The sequence below is a fragment of the Thalassophryne amazonica genome, chromosome 18, assembly GCF_902500255.1.
Source record: "Thalassophryne amazonica chromosome 18, fThaAma1.1, whole genome shotgun sequence".
Taxonomy (NCBI): Eukaryota; Metazoa; Chordata; class Actinopteri; order Batrachoidiformes; family Batrachoididae; genus Thalassophryne; species Thalassophryne amazonica.
Window position 1 is genome coordinate 19,319,176 of NC_047120.1, and position 27,072 is coordinate 19,346,247.

At 41.4% G+C, this 27,072-nt stretch overlaps 3 long non-coding RNA genes across 3 annotated transcripts; 1 reads left to right on the forward strand and 2 right to left on the reverse strand.

The window, feature by feature from the left end:
* Nucleotides 1-1,439: 1,439 nt before the first annotated feature.
* LOC117531232 lies at nucleotides 1,440-26,263 on the reverse strand. Its single transcript, XR_004566580.1, has 3 exons — nucleotides 26,251-26,263; nucleotides 21,555-21,559; nucleotides 1,440-2,793 (listed from the first exon to the last, which is right to left on the reverse strand). It is a non-coding gene; the product is annotated as an uncharacterized LOC117531232 (long non-coding RNA).
* Nucleotides 19,735-20,312, forward strand: LOC117531228. The gene is made up of 2 exons (XR_004566575.1): nucleotides 19,735-19,769; nucleotides 20,021-20,312. It is a non-coding gene; the product is annotated as an uncharacterized LOC117531228 (long non-coding RNA).
* Nucleotides 19,992-20,391, reverse strand: LOC117531212. Its single transcript, XR_004566559.1, has 2 exons — nucleotides 20,245-20,391; nucleotides 19,992-20,160 (listed from the first exon to the last, which is right to left on the reverse strand). It is a non-coding gene; the product is annotated as an uncharacterized LOC117531212 (long non-coding RNA).
* Nucleotides 26,264-27,072: the final 809 nt, after the last annotated feature.

A 27,072-nucleotide genomic window follows, 5' to 3' on the forward strand; every position in this document is an offset into this window, starting at 1 on the left:
GGTTCATGGCCGGTCGAAGCCTTCAACTTTCACTGCCACCCATGGGACAGTGCACCTGACACCAGCTGTTGCCCTTGCAGGTGGTGAGGCCACAGGGTGAAGATTAAAAGTCCACGTTGCCATTTAGGGCTACGCCCAACCGGGCTCCATGGCAAGCTCAGCCACCAGGCACTCGCTGACGGGCCCGCTATCCAGGCCTGACTCCAGATGGGGACTCCAGGCTTCCTCCGGGTTGGGTCAGGTTTCCTCTTCCTCATTTCGTTATGGTGTCCTTGTGAACCATTCTTTGTCTGGCCCCTCGCCTGAGACAAACTTGCTATTGGAGATCCTACCAGGAGCATGAAGCCTCCAGACAACACAGCTCTCAGGTTCATAGGGGCACACAAACCTCTCCACCACGATGAGGTGATAGTTCCCAGAGAGGAGCGTAACAGATGAGAGTAACAGTGAACATGATGTGTTTCTAATTAGTTGGCACAGCCTTACTTGGCAAGTTCCTAGTGAGCATTCGTACGTTCAAAAGACATTAAAAAAAAAGTCCATGCTCACTGTTGAAAAGACATTCAAAAGTGAAAGATATTTCACAGTTTATTTGTTAAACGATGACTAAATGTTTGGGTTGACTGTTTTTAACTGGCACAGAGAGAGTGCATCCAAGGACCACAGGACACAAGCAGGCACATAAGGCTGAACAAGTTCAGCAAGATAGTTGAGTTCATGACTGTTTAGAGCCTTATATATCAGCAACAAAACCTTGAAATCTGCTCTTCAAGGCGCATTGAGCCAATGAAGGGAAACCAGAATGACTGTGATCAAATCTCCTTGTTTTCATTTTTTTAAAAAAAAGCAGCATTCTGGACCATCACTAGACATTCTATACTGGCAATCCAGAACATAAAGCATTACAATAGTCAATTGTGGAAGACAAAGACATGAATTGTGAAATTTATAACAAATCCTGATGTATTTTTAACTTTATCAGTTCCATCAGTCCAATAACTCACTGTCATCAGGTCAAACTCATCAATCTGCTACTTTATTTTAATGAATGTTGCTCTAACATTTATTAATTTGTTTCTTTGCAGACATGCAGCTGTTGTTGGTGATTAAAGAAGAAACTGAACACCAGGAATGGAATCTGAGTGTTGACCAGGAGGACATTAAAGAAGAAGAGAAACTGTGGATAAGTGAGCAGGGAGAGCAGCTTCAGCAGCTGGAGGAGGCAGATCTCACCAATTTTGGTTTCACTGTCATCACTGTGAAGAATGAAAATGATGATGAAAAACCACAGTCATCACAGCTTCATCAAAGCCGAAGTGATGAGAGCACAGAGGCTGAGCCTGTAGCCAGCAGCTCATCTGTACACAGAACACTGACAGCAGAAGCTGATGGAGAGGACGCTGGAGGACCACAACCATCCAGCAACTCAGGTCCAAACAGTCATTTACAACAAGATACCAGTGGCAGGAGTTCAGACAGTTCTGAAACTGAGACTGATGATAGTTATGACTGGAAACAGACCAGAGACCTTCAGTCAACATTTAACTGTCAAAAAAATACTAATGTTGTTAGTTCAGGCAACACTAATGAGAAACAGTTTAAAAGCACTAAATATAGAAAAGCATCTGGTCACATGAACAACTCAGAGCAACAAAAGGAGAAGCAAATGAGCGGAAAACCGTTTAGCTGTTCTGATTGGAGTAAAAGACAGAAACAGAAGGGCACTCTGATCAAACACATTACAATTGAGACAGGAATAAAACCATTTGTCTGTCCTGAATGTGGTCAAGGTTTTGGACATAAGGGCAGCTTAAATAGACACATGATAATTCATACAGGGGAAAAAGCATTTGTTTGTTCTCTGTGTGGTAAAAGATTTGGACAAAAGGGCCACCTGAACACACACATGATAATTCATACAGGGAAAAAAGCATATGTCTGTTTGTGTGGTAAAAGATTTAGGCAAAAGAGCGAACTGAACATACACATGGTAATTCATACAGGACAAAAACCATTTGTTTGTTCTGATTGTGGTAAAAGATTTGGACAAAAGAGCAACTTGAAAACACACATGATGGTTCATACAGGGCAAAAAGCATTTGTTTGTTCTGAGTGTGGTCGAAGATTTGGACTAAAGGGCACTCTGAAGAGACACATGATAATTCATACAAGACAAAAAAGTGAATGAAAATTCATGAATACATTAAGGCACCTGGCATTCATAAAGTCTCAAATTTTTGGTTGAAAAGGCTGACAGCATTGCACCACCGCTATGCCGTGGCTTTCACAAAAATATTGAACGAAGAAGAGGACACGCCAGACTAAGGACTGGGAACACAAGTCTACTACCAAAGACCAAGGAAACACAGCGACCCAACAAGAACAGACCCATCTGCTGCCTAACAACAACATGCAAATGGCTGACAGGAATGATAGCTGATGCAATTTATGAATATCTTGACACTGGTGGCTACCTGGAAAATGAACAAAAAGGCTGCATAAGGAAATGATTAGGAGCTAACGATCAGTTATTGATAAATAAAGCTATCCTTGAGGACTGCAAAAAAGGAGGAGAAACCTTAGCATGACTTGGATTAATTATAAAAAGGTATTTGACAGCGTGCCACACTCCTGGATTAGGAGATGCTTCGAACTCTACAACATCAATGAGGAAATAAGATCTTTTCTGAGGATATGGATGAATAAGTGGAACACCACCATCACCCTAAATCATACAGAAGGCCAGATAATAATTGAAGACATACAAGTGCAGAGAGGGATATTCCAGGGAGACTGTCTCTGCATTGACCCGCTTAGCAAGATCTTGAAGGAGTATGACGGGTAGGATTTTGGTGGAGGCAGAGGAAGGAAACATCGGGATGTGGTGAACCATCTCTTATTTATGAATGATTTGAAGATCTTTGCCGACTCGGAGCAGGGACTCAGTCGGCGAGTGGAGGCAGTCCATAACTTCTCCAAGGACACTGGTATGGAATTTAGGCTGGATGAGTGTTCTAAATGTACAATCAGAGGAGGCAAGAAGGAAGTGGCAGAAAACATACATTTGGATGATGGGAGCTCTATTGAAGATTTGGCTGAGGATTCCACATAGATACTTGGGAACTGAAGAAAATGCTACAATCGAGTACAAGAAAATGAAAAAGAAAACACAAGAATACCTAAACTGCTTAAAAAAGATCTGCAAAACAGAGTTGAACACCAAAGAACAAGATCAAAGCGATAAACCAGTTTGCAATACCAGTGATGACCTATGGGTTTGGCATAGTAGACTGGCCACAGCGTGAGCTTAATAAGTCCATCCATCCATTTTCTTCCGCTTATCCTAGGTCAGGTCGTGTGGGCAGCAGCTCAAGCAAAGCCGCCCAGACCTCCTGATCCACACACACCTCACCCAGCTCCTCCGGGGGAACCCTGAGGCGTTCCCAAGCCAGCTGAGAGACGTTGTCCCTCCAGCGTGATCTGGGTCTTCCCCGGGGTCTCCTCCCGATGGGATGTGCCCGGACCACCTCTCCAGCGAGGCATCCAGGGGGCATCCGGAAAAGATGCCTGAGCCACCTCAGCTGGCTCCTTTCAATGTGGAGGAGCAGCGGTTCGACTCCGAGCGCCTCCCGAGTGACAGAGCTCCTCACCCTATCTCTAAGGGAGCGCCCAGCCACTCTGAGGAGGAAACTCATCTCGGCCGCTTGTACTCGCGATCTTGTTCTTTCGGTCATGAGCCAAATCTCATGACCATAGGTGAGAGTTGGAACGTAGATCGATCGGTAAATGGAGAGCTTTGCCCCCCTGCTCAGCTCTCTCTTCACCACGACGGTCCGATACAGCGACCGCATCACTGCAGACGCTGCACGGATCCGTCTATCGATCTCACGCTCTATCTGTCCCTCACTCGTGAACAAGACCCCAAGATACTTAAACTCCTCCACATGAGGCAAGGACACCCCACCCACCTGAAGAGGCAAGACACCTTTTTCCGGTCGAGAACCATGGCCTCGGATTTGGAGGTGCTGATCTTCATCCCGGACGCTTCACACTCGGCTGCAAACCGCCGACACGAAGTTGGACATGAAAACCAGGAAGATGTTCACCTCCACAAAGTCACATACAGAAATTAGTGCACGGACAGAATATATCTCCCTCGCAGAGAAGGTGGTCTGGGTCTCATTGAAATCAACCAGGCCTGCAGAGCATCAATAATAAGTATTGGACAGTACTTAAAGGTCGCACAACGTCACGAGAAGACCTTCTCCGGACAGACCTCAGTCACCAAACTGGCAAAAAACTTTGGCAGAGAACTCTTACAAGAGAGAGAAAGCAACAATCTGACGCCTGTAACAAAACTTACAATACAGCAAAAGAGAACAAAAACATAGTGTGGACAGATGGTAATGGCACAAAAGGGCTGGATGATTACAAGAAGAACTAGAGAAGGAATACATTGACAAAGTTGGATCTATGCAGTAGCTTAAAAATGGAGAACTTGGTTTTGATGGAGAAAGAATTCTAGTTGGAGCACAAGATCAGGGACTCCTAACAAATGTCTTCAAAAAGAATGGCAGGGATTTCACAAAATGACAAATGTTGATTCTGTCCTACAGCTGTTGAGAGTATAAACCATCTAACATCAGCATGCCAGATCCTCATGGCAGACGGACATTATACATCCTGACACAATAAGATCTATCTCCACTGGAAAGTATGCAAGGAACTGGAGGTAGAAGTCAAGGAAATCATCTGGGAGCATGAGCCAGCACCAGCCTTGTCCAACGGAAAAGTAGCTGTCTTCTACAACAAAGAGATCCCTGCAGGAAGACATTGAATTAGGTGCAGTAAAACCTGATATTGTCATCTGGAACAAGCAAGGGAAAATTGCTAAAATCGATGTGACAGTCCCCCAGTGACTATGACCTGAATCGAGCTGAAAGGGGAAAGATCACAAAATACCAAGACCTCAAAAATGACTTATGAACAACCTGGTCATTGAAAGAAGTAGATGTAATACTTTGAGGCAATCCCTGGGCACCCAAGTGCACACGAGGTGCAGTTGTCTGCACTTAAGGGAATGATCACCTTCTTGAAGAAGGCCCTTGGATCCACTGCCAGCTATGTTTAGGGTGCAACTATAGACCCTGGGTCTGGAGCCCGTTGCATTCTATTAAAAAGAAATCCAACAGAAATCAAATAAGTGGCCATCAGTGTCAGAAGATTAGGACTAAAAGGTGGTGTGAAGTGTTTAGGTGTTCATGGTGTTTAACATGTCAGCAAGGCGTTGCAGTAGTCTTGGCCCGATATCGCAGCGTATGTGGTGTCCTCCGACCACAAATGAGCATGCAGCCTGCTGAATTTGACGTGCAGCCAATCAGAAAGCAAGGTGACGGATGTACAGAGTGGAAAATAAAATCAAAACGGCTGTTCTGACTTACCAGAAAGTCCGGTGGTTGCGCTGTTTCCACTCATTTAAAGAGCGCCTTTTCTTTTTGTATTGATTTTTTTTTTCCCTCTGTTTTAAATAGTCCACAAACTATCTCCCTTTGTTTACTCTGAAGTCCCATTTAATCTCAAGAGATTTTGCGAGATTTCCTGTCTGACGTGGGAATGTTTGTGTGTGGTGCGTTGACTTCACCGTGTGGCTGAACACCACACACTGTACGACCAAACCTGGTAGAGCTGTTTTTGTTGTTGTTTTTTTTGTTTGTTTTTTAATCTCCACGTGTGTGTTCGCAGGTTATGGAAACCTACAGAAAATTTTAAAATCCTGCCGTGTGAACCAGGCATTAATGTTGAAATTGTACATTTTGGGGAAAATATGGACTTTTTAGAGTAAAAACTGAATCTCACCCCAATTTCTTCCTGCTTCAGTTCTTGGTGGATTTTGATTATCGTTATTTGCTTCATCAAAGCACTGTTCACAATTCTTCCTCACAAAATATAATTTTTCTTTTTGAATTGTGGAAAAAAAAAAATCTTTTTTTTTCCTTTCAAAACACATTTTCTCCTTCAGTTTCTGAGTGTAATTATGTTGGTTTTGTTTGATCTTAATTGTGTTTGCAGTTCTTTCTTGTTGAAATGTGAAATTATAAAATTTAGGGAAAATATGGACTTCTTGGGGAGAAATTTCTGCAAAATGTTTCTACTTTCATTTGTATTTTGATTCAAATTGGTTTGTTTGATTCATTTAAACACTCTTCACAATTCTTCCTCACAGAATATATTATTTTGTTGTCATGAAATGCTGTTTGTTTGGAAAACAATAAAACTAACCCAAAACAGTTCTTCCAGTTTCTCATTAATTTTAATTGTGATGGGTTTGTTTGATTCATCAAAGCTCATTTCTTCATTGCAGAGTTTAGAAATTTTGAATTTGGGCAAAATACCAACAATTGGTCATAACCATGAAATGTACCTCAAATTTGGCAAGTTTCCAAGTTGCATGGGAGAAAACTTACAGCAAAAATATTTCCAGCAAATTTCTGTCCGATAGTTGACACAATGCTGTCAACATTTCAGGTGGTACTTCAGGTTTCATTCAAAAGTATTGACACAATAGTGTAAACTCTAAAAATGACTCTTACAAAATTTACAGCCGTTGGTAAAGAATTTAATTTGGGGTGTCATCATTTTTCTCACCTGCTTAGTGCGGAGAAATAGTTGGGAGAACCCAGGTGGGCTCTGGTTATTAACTAGAACTGGTTCGTGATGTCTGCTGCTATACCTGTAAGGTCAGACGTCAATGGTGGAGGTGGAACGAGGAGTGTCTTAAAGGTGAACATTTTTCCTGAATTGGCGGCATTTCTGATTCTGTCATGACAATTTGGCAGCAGAAGTGCTGAAACATCATGACTGGTTCTCAAGACCAGGCACCTAAGTGGCTCTACTCTTTTCTACTCTTCTATTTTACTCTTCGTTTTTAGATATTTAAATATACTTTAGCATACTAGCATAGTTCCACCTTCGAATTGGAGTATATAAGATATACCTTACTGAATTTTCATGACAGAGACAACAGGGTGTCCAGATTTACAATGTTGCCGTTCAGCTGTTCTGATCCAGGTTTTTGACAGCTTCAGTCAGCTGGATGTTGGCTCCTCCTCCTCTGCATGGACAGACACGCTCACCATAATGTGTCAGCTGTGATCTGTGGTCATTCTGTAAAACACTCATGTATTAAGTTGATGCGGCTCTGACATCATATTAAAATGTTATCAGTTGAGCCTCTGTGGGGGCTGCTCACCTTTGACCTTTGCATCATATTAGAAAAATCCATTTACCAAAAAAAATTTGTGTTCGGGTTTGACAGTGGTCAGCAGAAAATCAGCTGATCCTCTTTTTAATGATAAACCATCCAGACACAAACTCTGAATGTGTCTCTGGATGAGTCTGACAGTTGGATCATGTACTTTACATGGACTGAGAGCCACCTGACATCATGGGTGTGGTCAAGAGCAAACATCCAAGGCAGAAATAGTCAGCACTTGTATATTCAACCCAAAGTCAGCCTGTCTCTATGACCTCACAAAGAGCAGCATGTGAATCTGTTTGGAGCCAGTAGTCAAAGTGGACACTTCAGCTTGTTGGTGATCACATATTGACCTCTGGGGGTGTTGTACTTATCAGAAATGAGTTTCTCATGTCCAGAAACATGGAAATACATATTTGGTTTACATTTCTATCACATCTAGATCCTAAGATTCACCTGTTTCTAATTTCATGTTCAGAAAGTTCCCATCCCAGAGTTCAATGACCTCTTGCTGACCCGAGGTCAAACTGAGAATATCTCCACATCATAAATTAAAGCTTCTGTCATCAAGAACAAACCCTGAAAGTTTCATGTTTTCATTCTGTGCACAATTGTCATGATTAACAGGCCCGCTAACACTTTTTAATTGAAGAGCGTCGTGTAGTAGAAAGAACCTGTTCGTACTCTTATTGTGATGACACTTGATGACACAAATGACACTTGATCCATGATACATTTAAAGTTTATTACATTTTACAAATTCATGAACATCAAGGAAATGATTTAAACTTGGATGATCTACAAATTGTGTTGCCAGAGTCCTGTTTCAGTTTGACGTAAGCGGTAAAATTAAGAACCGTGCAGCATTTTCTCTGAGACACAAACAGCAGTGGACTCAACATTGTTTGGGTTTTTAATTTGCCCTGTAGATCTATGACCCGTTTACCCAAATTAGTTTTTACTGATTTAGATACAAATTGTTTTAACACTTATCAAATACAGTTTTAAGTGAAACGGTTGAAAAAGGTTGTCAAACATTACCGTGGCAACCCTTCAGAGACAAATGTCCAGTTTTTCTTCTCCATATTACAGCCCTCAGGTTAAAGTGGATTTTATTACATATATATGAAGCTGTGTGTGTAAGTAAGAAATCAGTCCAGAAAACTGTCTCTGAGGCACCCCTGTCTAACATTTGGTCTATAACTGCATTTATATATATATATAAAAAATCCCTCAGATTAACAGCTTCTCAACAGTAACAGTTGTTACTATACTCAACAAAAATATAAACGCAACACTTTTGGTTTTGCTCCCATTTTGTATGAGATGAACTCAAAGATCTAAAACTTTTTCCACATACACAATATCACCATTTCCCTCAAATATTGTTCACAAACCAGTTGAAATCTGTGATAGTGAGCACTTCTCCTTTGCTGAGATAATCCATCCCACCTCACAGGTGTGCCATACCAAGATGCTGATTAGACACCATGATTAGTGCACAGGTGTGCCTTAGACTGCCCACAATAAAAGGCCACTCTGAAAGGTGCAGTTTTGTTTTATTGGGGGGGGGATACCAGTCAGTATCTGGTGTGACCACCATTTGCCTCATGCAGTGCAACACATCTCCTTCGCATCATCCGTGAAGAGAACACGTCTCCAACGTGCCAAACGCCAGCGAATGTGAGCAATTGCCCACTGAAGTCGGTTACGACGACGAACTGGAGTCAGGTCGAGACCCCGATGAGGACAATGAGCATGCAGATGAGCTTCCCTGAGACGGTTTCTGACAATTTATGCAGAAATTCTTTGGTTATGCAAACTGATTGTTTCAGCAGCTGTCCGAGTGGCTGGTCTCAGACGATCTTGGAGGTGAACATGCTGGATGTGGAGGTCCTGGGCTGGTGTGGTTACACGTGGTCTGCGGTTGTGAGGCTGGTTGGATGTACTGCCAAATTCTCTGAAACGCCTTTGGAGACGGCTTATGGTAGAGACATGAACATTCAATACACGAGCAACAGCTCTGGTTGACATTCCTGCTGTCAGCATGCCAATTGCACGCTCCCTCAAATCTTGCAACATCTGTGGCATTGTGCTGTGTGATAAAACTGCACCTTTCAGAGTGGCCTTTTATTGTGGACAGTCTAAGGCACACCTGTGCACTAATCATGGTGTCTAATCAGCATCTTGATATGGCACACCTGTGAGGTGGGATGGATTATCTCAGCAAAGGAGAAGTGCTCACTATCACAGATTTAGACTGGTTTGTGAACAATATTTGAGGGAAATGGTGATATTGTGTATGTGGAAAAAGTTTTAGATCTTTGAGTTCATCTCATACAAAATGGGAGCAAAACCAAAAGTGTTGCGTTTATATTTTTGTTGAGTGTATATACATCAAAGTCAAGTTTAACCAATCAGAACCTTCAATTTGTGGACCCACCTTTTCACACCCAAATCTGTTAATTTGACATAATTGAGGGGAGGCTGTGAACACATGAAAACAAAACCTAAATTATTTTCAGGAAACATTTCTTTAATTACATGGTGTAGTCTTTATTAATACAACCCCTGGCAAAAATTATGGAATCACCGGCCCCAGAGGATGTTCATTCAGTTGTTTAATTTTGTAGAAAAAAAGCAGATCACAGACATGACACAAAACTAAAGTCATTTCAAATGGCAACTTTCTGGCTTTAAGAAACACTATAAGAAATCAAGAAAAAAAGATTGTGGCAGTCAGTAACGGTTACTTTTTTAGACCAAGCAGAGGAAAAAAATATGGAATCACTCAATTCTGAGGAAAAAATTATGGAATCACCCTGTAAATTTTCATCCCCCAAATTAACACCTGCATCAAATCAGATCTGCTCATTGACACTGACCCTATGTCTTTTTGCAAGAAATGTTTTTGCAGTTTTTGCTCTATGGCAAGATGCATTATCATCTTGAAAAATGATTTCATCATCCCCAAACATCCTTTCAATTGTCCAAAATATCAACATAAACTTGTGCATTTATTGATGATGTAATGACAGCCATCTCCCCAGTGCCTTTACCTGACATGCAGCCCCATATCAATGACTGTGGAAATTTACATGTTCTCTTCAGGCAGTCATCTTTATAAATCTCATTGGAAAGGCGCCAAGCAAAAGTTCCAGCATCATCACCTTGCCCAATGCAGATTCGAGATTCATCACTGAATATGACTTTCATCCAGTCATCCACAGTCCAAAATTGCTTTTCCTTAGCCCATTGTAACCTTGTTTTTTTCTGTTTAGGTGTTAATGCCTTTCATTTAGCTTTTCTGTATGTAAATCCCATTTCCTTTAGGCGGTTTCTTACAATTTGGTCACAGACGTTGACTCCAGTTTCCTCCCATTCGTTCCTCATTTGTTTTGTTGTACATTTTTCGATTTTTGAGACATATTGCTTTAAGTTTTCTGTCTTGATGCTTTGATGTCTTCCTTGGTCTACCAGTATGTTTGCCTTTAACAACCTTCCCATGTTGTTTGTATTTGGTCCAGAGTTTAGACACAGCTGACTGTGAACAACCAACATCTTTTGCAACATTGCGTGATGATTTACTCTCTTTTAAGAGTTTGATAATCCTCTCCTTTGTTTCAATTGACATCTCTCGTATTGGAGCCATGATTCATGTCAGTCCACATGGTGCAACAGCTCTCCAAGGTGTGTTCACTCCTTTTTAGATGCAGACTAACAAGCAGATCTGATATGATGCAGGTGTTAGTTTTGGGGATGAAAATTTACAGGGTGATTCCATAATTTTTTCCTCAGAATTGAGTGATTCCATATTTTTTTTTCCTCTGCTTGGTCTAAAAAAGTAACCGTTACTGACTGCCACAATCGTTTTTTCTTGATTTCTTATAGTGTTTCTTAAAGCCAGAAAGTTGCCATTTGAAATGACTTTAGTTTTGTGTCATGTCTGTGATCTGCTTTTTTTTCTACAAAATTAAACAACTGAATGAACGTCCTCCGAGACCAGTGATTCCATAATTTTTTGCCAGGGGTTGTAAAATAAAAATCAGCACAAAACACAAAAAGTTTAATACAGCATTAAGGAACTGACCTAAAATCTGTAAAAATGATGAAAATATAGTTTAAAAAACATGAAAATTATTGAAATTAAGAAAACAGCAAAACACTCAAAATATTTTAAAAACACTAAAGTAATCCATCCATCCATTTTCTTCTGTTTTATCAGGAGTCGGGTCGCGGGGGCATCAGCTCAAGCAAAGCCGCCCAGACCTCCCGATTCACACACACCTCCCCCAGCTCCTCCGGGGGAATCCCAAGGCGTTCTCAAGCCAGCCGAGAGATGTAGTCCCTCCAGCATGTCCTGGGTCTTCCCCGGGGCCTCCTCTCAATGGGACGTGCCCGGAACACCTCTCCAGCGAGGTGTCCAGGGGGCATCCGGAAAAGATGCCCGAGCCACCTCAACTGACTACTTTCAACGTGGAGGAGCAGCGGCTCGACTCCGAGCTCCTCCCGAGTGACCTAAATTACTTTAGTGAGTCACTCACTCACTAAAGTAATTTAGATGCTAAAAATCTAAAACATGGTCAAAATTGATTAAAATCAGAAAAAGTAAAAAATATTTTTTAAAAGGCAATGAGATCAAAATCAGAAATGTTTATAAACATTTATTCACTATCAACGTTCTAAATGCAAAACTTCTCACCCTAATGAAAGTGATGGAAAAAATGTTAAATGTATTAGCTCATGATCTTGATAAAATTCTCTGATCACTCTAGTTTCGCTGCCATGTTTAGTGGAACAACAACCTTATTTATCATTGAGCTGACACAACTTGTCAACTACGACTTTAATTACCATCCGAACAGGCCAGCGCACACCGTGTGCGGCTTAAAGCGTGTATTTTTAGGTCTGCCAAGGATGTAATAAAATCACTGGTGTTTAACAGGATTACGTTAACTACTGCATGGATTCTGACATAATTTTGACCGTTACATATTAGGCCATGGCAGATTCCGTTAAATGTTGGAGGTGATCTGGATCCGGATTTTGGATCAAGATTTCACTTAACGCTTTGAAAGATTATGTCAAAACTACTACACGGATTCTCACAAAATTTGCACCACAGAAAGATATTCGGGCATGGAAGACTCCACTAAATTTTAGAGGTGATCTGGATCCAGGATCAAGATTTTCCTTTATATAGTCTTGACTTATTCTAAACTATTTGACAGATTCTCACCAAAGTTGCACCACAAATAGATATTCGGGTGTGGAAGAATCCACAGAATTTTGGAGGTGATCCGATTTGGATTGGCAGACGTCAGAAATCTCTGGTTGCTCGTTTCAATTAAAAATGTACAGTAGTGTTCAGAATAATAGTACTGCCATGTGATTGAAAAGATTAATCCAGGTTTTGAGTATATTTCTTATTGTTACACGGGAAACAAGGTACCAGTAGATTCTCACAAATCCAACAAGACCAAGCATTCATGATATACACACTCTTAAGGCTATGAAATTGGGCTATTACAACCCCTGGCAAAAATTATGGAATCACCGGCCTCGGAGGATGTTCATTCAGTCGTTTAATTTTGTAGAAAAAAAGCAGATCACAGACATGACACAAAACTAAAGTCATTTCAAATGGCAACTTTCTGGCTTTGAGAAACACTATAAGAAATCAGGAAAAATAATTGTGGCAGTCAGTAACGGTTACTTTTTTAGACCAAGCAGAGGGAAAAAAAATATGGACTCACTTAATTCTGAGGAATAAATTATGGAATCACCCTCTAAATTTTCATCCCCAAAACTAACACCTGCATCAAATCAGATCTGCTCGTTAATCTGCATCTAAAAAGGAGTGATCACACCTTGGAGAGCTCTTGCACCAAATGGACTGACATGAATCATGGCTCCAACACGAGAGATGTCAATTGAAACAAAGGAGAGGATTATCAAACTCTTAAAAGAGGGTAAATCATCACGCAATGTTGCAAAAGATGTTGGTTGTTCACAGTCAGCTGTGTCTAAACGCTGGACCAAATACAAACAACATGGGAAGGTTGTTAAAGGCAAACATACTGATAGACCAAGGAAGACATCAAAGCGTCAAGACAGAAAACTTAAAGCAATATGTCTCAAAAATCGAAAATGCACAACAAAACAAATGAGGAACGAATGGGAGGAAACTGGAGTCAAGGTCTGTGACCGAACTGTAAGAAACCACCTAAAGGAAATGGGATTTACATACAGAAAAGCTAAACGAAAGCCATCATTAACACCTAAACAGAAAAAACAAGGTTACAATGGGCTAAGGAAAAGCAATCGTGGACTGTGGATGACTGGATGAAAGTCATATTCAGTGATGAATCTCGAATCTGCATTGGGCAAGGTGATGATGCTGGAACTTTTGTTTGGTGCCGTTCCAATGAGATTTATAAAGATGACTGCCTGAAGAGAACATGTAAATTTCCACAGTCATTGATGATATGGGGCTGCATGTCACGTAAAGGTACTGGAGAGATGGCTGTCATTACATCATCAATAAATGCACAAGTTTACATTGATATTTTGGACACTTTTCTTATCCCATCAATTGAAAGGATGTTTGGGGATGATGAAATCATTTTTCAAGATGATAATGCATCTTGCCATAGAGCAAAAACTGAAAACATTCCTTGCAAAAAGACACATAGGGTCAATGTCATGGCCTGCAAATAGTCCGGATCTTAATCCAATTGAAAATCTTTGGTGGAAGTTGAAGAAAATGGTCCATGACAAGACTCCAACCTGCAAAACTGATCTGGCAACAGCAATCAGTGAAAGTTGGAGCCAGATTGATGAAGAGTACTGTTTGTCACTCATTAAGTCCATGCCTCAGAGACTGCAAGGTGTTATAAGAGCCAGAGGTGGTGCAACAAAATACTAGTGATGTTTTGGAGCGTTCTTTTGTTTTTCATGATTCCATAATTTTTTCCTCAGAATTGAGTGATTCCATATTTTTTTCCCTCTGCTTGGTCTAAAAAAGTAACCGTTACTGACTGCCACAATTTTTTTTTCCTGATTTCTTATAGTGTTTCTTAAAGCCAGAAAGTTGGCATTTGAAATGACTTTAGTTTTGTGTCATGTCTGTGATCTGCTTTTTTTCTACAAAATTAAACAACTGAATGAAAATCCTCCAAGACCGGTGATTCCATAATTTTTGCCAGGGGTTGTACTAAAAAAAAAAAAAAAAAAAAAAGTAGAAAAGGGGATGTTCACAATAACAGTAGTGTGGCATTCAGTCAGTGAGTTCATCAATTATGAGCAACAAAAAGGTGTGAATCAGGTGTTCCCTATTTAAGGATGAATCCAGCACCTATTGAACATGCTTTTCTTTTTGAAAGCCTGAGGAAAATGGGACCTTCAAGACATTTTTCAGAACAGCATAGTTTGATTAAAAAGTTGATTGGAGAGGGGAAAACTTATACGCAGGTGCAAAAAATTATAGGCTGTTCATCTACAATGATCTCCAATGCTTTAAAATGGACCAAAAAAAACAGAGACGCGTGGAAGAAAACAACCATCAAAATGGATAGAATAACCAGAATGGCAAAGGCTCACCCATTGATCAGCTCCAGGATATACAAAGACAGATTGGAGTTACCTGTAAGTGCTGTGAGTTAGAGGCCTGTGTGAAGTCAATTTATTTGCAAGAATCCCCCACAAAGTCCCTCTGTTAAATAAAAGACGTGCAGAAGAGGTTTCAATTTGCCAAAGAACACATCTACTGGCCTAAAGAGAAATGGAGGAATATTTTGGGGACTGATGAGAGTAAAATTGTTCGTTTTGGGTCCAAGGGCCGCAGACAGTTTGTGAGATGACCCCCAAACTCTGAATTCAAGCCACAGTTCACAGTGAAGACAGAGAAGCATGGTGGCGCAAGCGTCATGATATGGGCATGTTTCTCCTACTATGGTGTTGGGCCTATATATCGCATACCAGTTATCGTGGATCAGTTTGGATATGTCGAAATACTTGAAGAGGTCATATTGCCTTATGCTGAAGAGGACATGCCCTTGAAATGGGTGTTTCAACAAGGCAATGACCCCAAGCACACTAGTAAAGGAGCAAAATCTTGGTTCCAAACCAACGAAATGAATGCCTCGCAGATGTGAAGAAATCATGAAAAACTGCTTATACAACTAAATACTAGTTTAGTGATTCACAGGATTGCTAAAAAAGCAGTTTGAACATAATAGTTTTGAGTTTGTAGCGTCAACAGCAGATGCTATTATTGTGAACACCCCCTTTTCTACTTTTTTTTTTTTTTTTGTAACAGCCCAATTTCATAGCCTTAAGAGTGTGCATATCATGAATACTTGGTCCTGTTGGATTTGTGAGAATCTACTGGTACCTTGTTTCCCATGTAACAAGAAATACACTCAAAACCTGGATTAATCTTTTTAGTCACATAGCACTACTATTATTCTGAACACTACTGCACCTGCTGTGTACTGCATGCCAGAGCATTGCAGTAATATGACATGTTATCACCTTTTCATCATCATTCACCTGGGGCTCATGAATGTCACAAATTGCTCTATGAAAATGAATGACAGCATACACACAATGCAACTTACTATACCTTAACTAAAGTGACATGAAATATACAATGATATGGCTAAAATTCATCTCGATTACCTGTGTGTAGAACAGGTAACTCAGCTAGTTTAATAATATACTATTATTATGCAGGAGTGGTGGCCAAGTGGTAAATGTGCTTGGTATCAGTGCGGTAGATTCCCAGTTCAAACCCCCCTGCCATGTAATGTGGATTTGCATCAGGAAGGGCATCTGCTGAAAAAACTGCCAAATCAACATGCAAATCTAACTGGATTTGCTGTGGTAACAAGTGAATAAAATGACTATAAATTAAAGATGCATATGGAGGGGAAATCCCTCTGTATGGCCTGAAATGGGTTTCCTCTGGAGGGTGGCTGGTGTCTCCCTTAGAGGAGCTCGGAGTAGAGCCACTGCGCTGTCGCGCTGAAAGGAGACAGCTGAGGTGCTTCTCTGGCATCTGGTAAGGATGCCTCCTGGGTGCCTCCTTTGGGAGGTGTTACAGGCATGTCCAGCTGGGAGGAGACCCCGGGGAAGACCCAGGACTAGGTGAACAGATTATATTTCCACACTGGCCTGCGAACACCTCAGGATCCCCAGTCACAGGTGGTTAATGTATCCCAGTAAAAGAGAATTTTGGGGTTCACTACTGGAGCTGTCGCCTACGTGATCTGAGTCCGCATAAGTAGTTGAAGATGACTTGTGACTGGGAAATCCTACTCTCACGTGACGTCATAATCTATAGTGGAGCTGCATGGCGCCATGATGGGCCCCTGTGCTGTTATAAGGCAGACAGACAGTTAAGGTAGACTACATTTGGATAAGCTTTAGTGCTACAACCCCAATTCCGATTAAGTTAGGATGTTGTGTAAAATGTAAATAAAACAGAATGCAATGATTTGCAAATCCTCTTCAACCTATATTCAATTGAATACACCACAAAGACAATATATTTAATGTTCAAACTGATAAACTTTATTGTTTCTGTGCAAATATTTGCTCATTTTGAAATGGATGCCTACAAGACATTTCAAAAAAGGTGGGACAGTGGTATGTTTACCACTATGTTACATCACCTACGTGTTTGGGAACTGAGGACACCAATTGTTGAAGCTTTGTAGGTGGAATTCTTTCCCATTCTTGCTTGATGTACAACTTCAGCTGTTCAACAGCCCAGGGTCTCCATTGCTGTATTTTGCACTTCATAATGCGCCACACATTTTCAATGGGCGACAGGTCTGGGCTGCAGGCAGGCCAGTCTAGTACCTGCAGTCTTTTACTATGAAGCCATGCTGTTGTAACGTGCAGAATGTGGCTTGGCATTGTCTTGCTAAAATAAGCAGGGACGTCCCTGAAAAAGACGTTGCTTGCATGGCAGCATGTGTTGCTCCAAAACCTGGATGTACCTTTCAGCATTGATGGTGCCATCACAGATGTGTACGTTACCCATGCCATGGACACTAACACACCCCCATACCATCACAAATGCTGGCTTTTGAACTTTGTGCTGGTAACAATCTGGATGGTCTTTTTCATCTTTTGTCCGGAGGACACGACGTCCATGATTTCCAAAAACAATCTGAAATGTGGACTCATCAGACCACAGCACACTTTTCCACTTTGCATCTGTCCATTTCAAATGAGCTCAGGCCCAAAGAAGACGGCGGCGTTTCTGGATGTTGATGTATGGCTTTCGCTTTGCATGGTAGAGTTTTAACTTGCACTTGTAGATGTAGCGACGAACTGTGTTAACTGACAATGGTTTTCTCAAGTGTTCTTGAGCCCACATGGTAAGATCCTTTACACAATGATGTCGGTTTTTAATGCAGTGCCGCCTGGGGGATCAAAGGTCACAGGCATTCAATGTTGGTTTTCGGCCTTGACGCTTACCTGTAGAAAGTTCTCCAGATTCTCTGAATCTTCTGATTATATTATGGACTGTAGATGATAAACTGCTGGACTATTTTTTCACACAGTTGCTCACAAAGTGGTGATCCTCACCCCATCTGCTTGTGAACAGCTGAGCCTTTTGGGGATGCTCCTTTTATACCCAATCATGACACACACATTTCCAAACAGGAGTTCTTTGAGCATTCATCAACTTTCCCAGTCTTTTGTTGCCCTGTCCTAACTTTTTTGAAATGTGTTGCAGGCATCCATTTCAAAATGAGCAAATATTTGCACAAAAACAAAGTTTATCAGTTTGAACATTAAATATCTTGTCTTTGTGGTGTATTCAATTGAATACAGGTTGAAGAGGATTTGGACATCATTGTATTCTGTTTTTATTAACATTTTACACACCCCAACTTCACTGGAATTGGGGCTGTACATTATAGTTTTATGTTGTCTTGTTTGCACATTCTGCGTCTGTAAGGACCATTGTTTACAAGGGCTGTTGTAGTCACTGACTATATCACCATTTCCATTTATGTTGCTGAAAGAAAAAAAAAAAAAAAAAAAAACTGCTGTCATTGAGATTGACAGTTACATTCTACTGTAAGTCTTGTACAAACATTGCACCTTTTTATTGTTCATATTATGGGAGCTGTCAGGACTTTAAAAATGTCTGCACAAAATCTGAAAAGAAATTCTGGTTTTATTTATGTTATTCCATTTAAATATTTTTCATTGTTATTTATGCTATTTTATTGTTTGTGTGTGGGTGTATTTGATCAACAGTTAAATCTTTATAGTCTGTCATACGGCTGGTGTTAATGTATAATCTAAATCATAATCTCGCCTAAAAACGTTACTCCCTTCGGCTTTTCCCTTGGTTGCACATGGTTTTGCCACAGCAAGTTTAGGGCAACAAAATGGCTAGAACCGGTGTCGCTGACCAAATGGCCCTCCCTAACAACCGGTCCACCTGCCTTCACTAGGCATGCGTCATTAGTGTCATTTCTGAGCATCTGCAGTGATTCACCCATCGATTATCACCTTGTTTCTGCATAAAACTGCACTCCAATCATCCCCTATCTCAGGGACAGATATCTGAAGTTTTTGTTCAGCAATCATTTCCACATAAAGTCAGCATTATTTCATAATAAGAGACCGGGGACCGATCAGAATGCCACAGCAGCACATCTGAATCTGATGTGCTGCTACATCATTTCAGGGCGTCAGTACAGAGATGTTCATTTCTGCCTAAAACAGACTAGTTTCTGCTTAAAACTGACTTTAGAATAACTTAAAAGCTTTTAATTTGTCATCTGATGGTTAAAGATCACATTAGTCCCTTTGATCGCTTTGGGTGTAGAGACAGTCAGTGTCAGATGCATGCAGAGTGAAGGCAGGGCGGACCAATTTCTAGAGGGGACCGTTCAGTCTGCGACACCAGCTCTGAGCCCAATTGAAAGAAATCAGTCAGAGCAAATGAGAACTTTAACCCCTATATCAGTTTCTTTCAATGACCATGCTGTTCGTATGTCATTTTCAAGGTCTTGGTATTTCATTTGTGTGTCCTGTATGAATTATCATGTGTCTGTTCAGACTGCTCTTGTGTCCAAATCTTTTACCACACTCAGAACAGACAAATGCTTTTTGCCCTGTATGAATTATCAAGTGTTTGTTCAAGTTGCTTTTATGTCCAAATCTTTTACCACACTCAGAACAGACAAATGGTTTTTGTCCTGTATGAATAATCAAGTGTTTACTCAAGTTGCTCTTTTGTCCAAATCTTTTACCACACTCAGAGCAGACAAATGGTTTCTGCCCGGTATGAATTATCATGTGAGTGTCCAGGCTGCTCTTCCGCCCAAATGTTTGACCACATTCAGAACAGCCAAATGGTTTATGTCCTGTATGAATTAACATGTGTCTGTTCAGGTCACTCTTTTGTCCAAATCTTTGTCCACACTCTGAACAGACAAATGCTTTTTGTCTTGTATGAATTATCATGTGTGTGTTCAGAGTGCTCTTTAGCCCAAATCTTTGACTACATTCAGAACAGCCAAATTGTTTTTGTCCTGTATGAATTATCATGTGTCTATTCAAGTTGCTCTTTTGTCCAAATCTTTGACCACACTCGGAACAGTCAAATGCTTTTTTCCCGGTATGAATTATCATGTGCGTGTCCAGAGTGCTCTTTAGTCCAAATGTTTGACCACACTCAGGACAGACAAATGCTTTTTGCCCTGTATGAATTATAATGTGTTTGTTTAGAGTGCTCTTTAGTCCAAATCTTTGACCACACTCAGAACAGAAAAATGCTTTTTGCCCGCTATGAATTATCATGTGAGTGTCCAGGCTGCTCTTTCGCCCAAATCTCTGACCACATTCAGAACAGCCAAATGGTTTATGTCCTGTATGAATTATCATGTGACTGTCCAGACTGCCCTTTAGCCCAAATCTTTGACTACATTCAGAACAGCCAAATGGTTTTTGACCTGTATGAATTATCATGTGAGTGTTCAGGTTGCTCTTTCGTCCAAATCTTTTGCCACATTCAGAACAGCCAAATGTTTTTTGTCCCATCTGAATTCTAACGTGGCTGTCCAGAGTGCCCTTCTGTTTCTGTCCTTATTCTGAACAGAACAGCTAAATGGTTGTCCACTTGCTTGCCTCTCCTTTTCTTGCTCTGAATTGTTCATGTGACCAGATGCTTTTCCATATTTAGAGACTTTAAAGTGCTTCCCATCAGTGTTGCCTGAATGAACAATTTTGTTTTTTTTTCGACAGTTAAAACCTGACCCAAGTTTTCGGGTCTGTTTCCAGTCATAACTGCCATCAGTCTCAGTTCCAGAACTGTCTGAACTCCTGCCACTGGTCTCTGGTTGTAAATGACTGTTTGGACCTGAGTTGCTGACTGGTTGTGGTCCTCCATCATCCTCTCCATTAGCTTCTGCTGTCAGTGTTCTGTGTACAGAAGAGCCGCTGGCTACAGGCTCAGCCTCTGTGCTCTCATCACTTTGGCTTTGATGAAGCTGTGATGACTCTGGTTTTTCATCATCATTTTCACTTTTCACAGGGACGGCAGTGAAACCAAACTTGGTGAGATGTGCCTCCTCCTGCTGCTGAAGCTGCTCTCCCTGCTTACTTATCCACAGCTTCTCTTCTTCTTTAATGCCCTCCTGGTCAACACTCAGATTCCATTCCTGCTGTTGAAGAATTTCTGCTTTAATCACCAACAACGGCTGCATGTCTGTAAAGAAACAAATCAACAATAAATGTTAGAACAACACTCATTAAATGTTAGAATAACACTCATTAAAATAAAGTAGCAGCGTGGTGAGTTTGACCCCACGACAGTCTGTTATTGCACTGATGGAACTGATAAAGTGGAAATGTACATCATGTAGTGAAAAATTGTTTTTTTTTTCCCCATGTCTGCAGGCAGAGCAGGCCAGGGTCATCCCCTGCCCAGCTCACTTGTATTGGTAGATCAGTTTGTGCTTCTCCAAGTCCATGACAAAACATCTGATTGTGGCCCAGACTAGCTGAAGACCCTGTTTCTAATATGGATTTGTTTTTACTTATAGTCCATGGGCCAAGCAGGTTTTCTGTACCACTTAACTTATTAGTTGAAATAAAAGGATTAATAAATGGAATAGTTTTGACTGTTAAATGTTTGGTCTCCAAAGTAATAGTCAAACAAGGTCAATGTCCAAGTGACGTGACATGTTACCCTTATTTATATGTTATAACTAAGTTATATGTTAGTTATATGTTATAAGTAAGCATGACAGATGGTGCAAACTATTCCTTATTAGAACCCTATTAACCCAAACAATAATTTGCATTATTTTTTACTGAAATTGGAGCAACTTTACTTTTGGCACTTCCCAGCTACTGTATCAGTGGCTTCCAGTGGATCGTTTGCTGTTGTGATGCTCTTCTGAACTTTACATGGTTGTATACATTTCTTTTATTTCTGTTTTGTACTCTTCTAGTTGTTAATTGTATCGACTCTGAATCTTATTTAACTACAGTCCTGCTGTGAATCACTAGCGGTTAGCATTCGCTAGCTAGGTTGCTCCCCCTGCCGTTACTTTTATAGCGGTTTCTTTTTTTTAACCAGTTTAATACTTCTGTTAGTTTTTGAGTGTAACTGCTGTGAATTTTAGGTCATTGTTTTATTCCTGTGTAAATCTTAGGAGTGGCCGGCATTTTCACTAGCGGTTAGCTTGCGTTAGCTAGTTTGAACCCCCTCGTTTCTTTAATACTTCTGTTAGTTTTTTAGTGTAACTGTTGTGAATTTTAGCTTAGTACGTCACTATTGTGTTAATCTTAGGAGTGGTTTACTCTGAGTTTTTTTTTGTTTGTTTGTTTTTTGCTGTTTCTACAAGTCTAATACTTCTGCTACTTTTTCAGTGTAACTGCTGTGAATTTTAATTCATTTATTTACACTCAACAAAACTATAAATGCAACACTTTTGGTTTTGCTCCCATTTTGTATGAGATGAACTCAAAGATCTAAAACTTTTCCACATACACAATATCACCATTTCCCTTAAATATTGTTCACAAACCAGTCTAAATCTGTGATAGTGAGGACTTCTCCTTTGCTGAGATAATCCATCCCACCTCACAGGTGTGCCATATCAAGATGCTGATTAGACACCATGATTAGTGCACAGGTGTGCCTTAGACTGCCCACAATAAAAGGCCACTCTGAAAGGTGCAGTTTTGTTTATTGGGGGGATACCAGTCAGTATCTGGTGTGACCACCATTTGCCTCATGCAGTGCAACACATCTCCTTCGCATAGAGTTGATCAGGTTGTCAATTGTGGCCTGTGGAATGTTGGTCCACTCCTCAATGGCTGTGCGAAGTTGCTGGATATTGGCAGGAACTGGTACACGCTGTCGTATACACCGGTCCAGAGCATCCCAAACATGCTCAATGGGTGACATGTCTGGTGAGTATGCCGGCCATGCAAGAACTGTGACATTTTCAGCTTCCAAGAATTGTGTACAGATCCTTGCAACATGGGGCCGTGCATTATCCTGCTGCAACATGAGGTGATGTTCTTGGATGTATGGCACAACAATGGGCCTCAGGATCTCGTCACGGTATCTCTGTGCATTCAAAATGCCATCAATAAAATGCACCTGTGTTCTTCGTCCATAACAGACGCCTGCCCATACCATAACCCCACCGCCACCATGGGCCACTCGATCCACAACATTGACATCAGAAAACTGCTCACCCACACGACGCCACACACCCTGTCTGCCATCTGCCCTGAACAGTGTGAACCGGGATTCATCCGTGAAGAGAACACCTCTCCAACGTGCCAAACGCCAGCGAATGTGAGCATTTGCCCACTCAAGTCGGTTACGACGACGAACTGGAGTCAGGTCGAGACCCCGATGAGGACGACGAGCATGCAGATGAGCTTCCCTGAGACGGTTTCTGACAGTTTGTGCAGAAATTCTTTGGTTATGCAAACCGATTGTTTCAGCAGCTGTCCGAGTGGCTGTCTCAGACAATCTTGGAGGTGAACATGCTGGATGTGGAGGTCCTGGGCTGGTGTGGTTACACGTGGTCTGCGGTTGTGAGGCTGGTTGGATGTACTGCCAAATTCTCTGAAACACCTTTGGAGACGGCTTATGGTAGAGAAATGAACATTCAATACACGAGCAACAGCTCTGGTTGACATTCCTGCTGTCAGCATGCCAATTGCACGCTCCCTCAAATCTTGCGACATCTGTGGCATTGTGCTGTGTGATAAACTGCACCTTTCAGAGAGGCCTTTTATTGTGGGCAGTCTAAGGCACACCTGTGCACTAATCATGGTGTCTAATCAGCATCTTGATATGGCACACCTGTGAGGTGGGATGGATTATCTCAGCAAAGGAGAAGTGCTCACTATCACAGATTTAGACTGGTTTGTGAACAATATTTGAGGGAAATGGTGATATTGTGTATGTGGAAAAAGTTTTAGATCTTTGAGTTCATCTCATACAAAATGGGAGCAAAACCAAAAGTGTTGCGTTTATATTTTTGTTCAGTGTATGTCTGTGTGAATCCTGTGTGAGCCTTTGGAGTGGTTCGCTTATTCATTATTGGTTAGCTTGTGCTTGCTTGGCTATACTCTACTTTACTCCCTCCATAAATCCTGCGTGATGTTGGAAGATAGGGTGGCTCTCTTAGAGAGCCGTGTCCGTAAGTTAGAACAGCTTCTTCGCTCAATGGAGTTAGATGTTATGGGCACTCCAGGTGAGGTTAGTGGTGGGCCGGCTTGCGTACCCATTAGCATCAGCCTAGAAATGTCGGCTGTGGAGGATGGCTTTCGGAGTGCGGCTAGGCAGAGGAAGCCCAGTAGTAGGGCTGCAACAAACGATTATTTGGGTAATCGATTAATCTGATGGGGTTTCGACACGATTAATCAGATTAGCGGGCAATTTTAAAAAAATGTGCCAGGGAAACAATTTTTCTCTCCTTCCATCACTTTATTTAACAGTAAGTCCCTTTGGCTGCTCCCTTGTTTGCACTCGGGGTCGCCACAGCAAATCCAAGGTGGATCTGCATGTTGAATTGGCACAGGTTTTACACCGGATGCCCTTCCTGACGCAATTCCACATTACATGGAGAAATGTGGCGGGGGTGGGATTTGAACCCGGAACCTTCTGCACTGAAACCAAGCGCATTAACCACTTGGCCACCACCCCCTTCATCACTTTATTTAACAACAGAACATTATTTGAAAACAAATTGTCAAATGTCCCTTGGCTGTTGAAATATAAAATAATAAAGAATAAAACAGTTTATAATAAAGAACAAAAATAATTATTTCAAATGGCATTGCTTTATCAAAGTGCTGAGTTGCCATAAAACAACATTGAAACATATAAATGTTATAAAATACGTATATGGTGAAAAAAAGAGGTATTTTATTGCTGCAAATGAGCAATTAGCATAACCAGTTAACCATAAAACCTAAATCAAAAACTGTAGCCTGACTCACTATATGTGCAACATTCTCTGTATAACTTGTAAACTATGTGGTCATTTCATGACACATACGAGGTCTGTCAATAAAGTATAGGTCCTTTTTATTTTTTCCAAAAACTATATGGATTTCATATGTTTTTACGTCAGACATGCTTGAACCCTCGTGCGCATGCGCGAGTTTTTCCACGCCTGTCGGTGACGTCATTCGCCTGTGAGCACTCCTTGTGGGAGGAGTCGTCCAGCCCCTCGTCGGAATTCCTTTGTCTGAGAAGTTGCTGAGAGACTGGCGCTTTGTTTGATCAAAATTATTTCTAAACCTGTGAGGCACATCGAAGTGGACACGGTTCAAAAAATTAAGCTGGTTTTCGGTGAAAATTTTAACGGCTGATGAGAGATTTTGAGGTGATACTGTCGCTTTAAGGACTTCCCACGGTGCGAGACGTCACGCAGCGCTCCGAGGCGCCGTCGTCAGCCTGTTTCAAGCTGAAAACCTCCACATTTCAGGCTCTATTGATCCAGGACGTCGTGAGAGAACAGAGAAGTTTCAGAAGAAGTCGGTTTCAGCATTTTATCCGGATATTCCACTGTTAAAGGAGATTTTTTTAATGAAAGACGTGCGGACGGGTCAGCCACTTCTGCACAAACAGCCTGGCTGAATTTTTAAAAACTACCTGAGAGCACGGCAGAGTGTGACGGCGCTGTCAGAACACTGATTGTGTGGCGTCGATGTTCCACTGTCTGGGGAGAACTCGGTATTATCATGTTTTCCGATTGTCCGCTGCGTAGAGTGTGGCAGGAAAAACCGAAGACGCTTTCTCGCGAGGTGCGAGAAGGATTTGAATGTTTTAAACCAAGGAAAAAAAATGCCACTTGTCCGGTTGGACAACGATTTAGAGCTATTACTTGTCCGATCACATTTTACACTTGTCCCGGACAATCGGACAGGCGTTAATGTCAATGGTAGGACTTTGACAACATTAATAAAAACTGTCGGTGCTGTTACTGTTCTTTCTTTTTCTCTCCCTCTCTGCCCCTCACCTTGCTGCTCTGGGAGATGCGCAGACAGCCTGAGCCTCCCGTGCCATGCGAGGTCCGACTTGCAAATGTTGCAGTTAACAAACGTCTTTGCGTTGTTTAAAGTAAAGTGCTCCCACACTTTTAAAGTCTTAACTTTCTTTCATCTACTTGCATCTGCCATATTCTTACTGTGTAGTTCTATGAAACAGCATCTGATCTGCTCTGTGCACTGGCGTCAGAAGCGGCCAGCAGCTTCTGGCGCCATAATCGCTCGACACAACGCATCGATGATGCAATGTGTTGCCTACGCCTGTTGTAATCGATTTTTATCGATTTTATCGATTCGTTGTTGCAGCCCTACTCAGTAGGGCTTGTTGCCCAGTTGTGGCACCCCGATCACACTTGCCACTGCGAACTGTGAATTGGTTCTCCCTCTTGGATTTGCCTGATGTGAATTCTGAGCCCATGAGTGACTTCCACTCCTGTCTCCAGGTCGAAATGCCAGACTTTAGTGATAGGGGATTCTATCACCCGCAAAGTCAGGTTACAGTCGCCGGCTGACGTTAAATGTATTCCTGAGGCCAGAGCTCCCGAGATTGCATCCCATCTTAGAGTGCTGACGCTCCAGAAGGGAAGACAGACTAAGGAACATGACATGAGATATAGTCACATAGTTATTCACGTCGGCACCAATGCAGGCATCAACTAGTGCAGATAACATTCTCATCATTGGTGACTTTAACATTCATATAAATAAGCCTTCTGATTCCCTCTGCAAATCATTTATGGAAACTGTGAATGCATTAGGATTTCGGCAATGCATTCGGGACTCGATGCACATTAGTGGAAATAACCTGGACTTGGTTCTTGAATGTAGTAATGCTGTCACGAATATTGACATCATGCCTCTTACATCAGTGGTCTCTGATCACTCATTAAGTTTACAGTTTTGCTGCCGTGTTTAGTGGAACAACAACCTTATATATCACTACGGCGATACATCAACTCCTCAACTAAGACTGAACTCGAAGGTCGACTGCCTGTCTTAGCTTCACATTTGGCAAATACCCAATCAGTAGACAGTCTTGTGGATAGTTTAAACTCAGTGCTCAAAACTACACTCGACATGATTGCGCCATCTTTGTTAAAACCGCGCTCCCCCAAAACACAGTCACCTTGGTTCAATGATTACCTGCATGACCTCAAGCATAAGGCTAGAGGTCTAGAATGGAAATGGTGTAGTTTAAAATTAGAAGTATTCCACCGTGCATGGCATGATGCCATCTTAGACTATAAGCATGC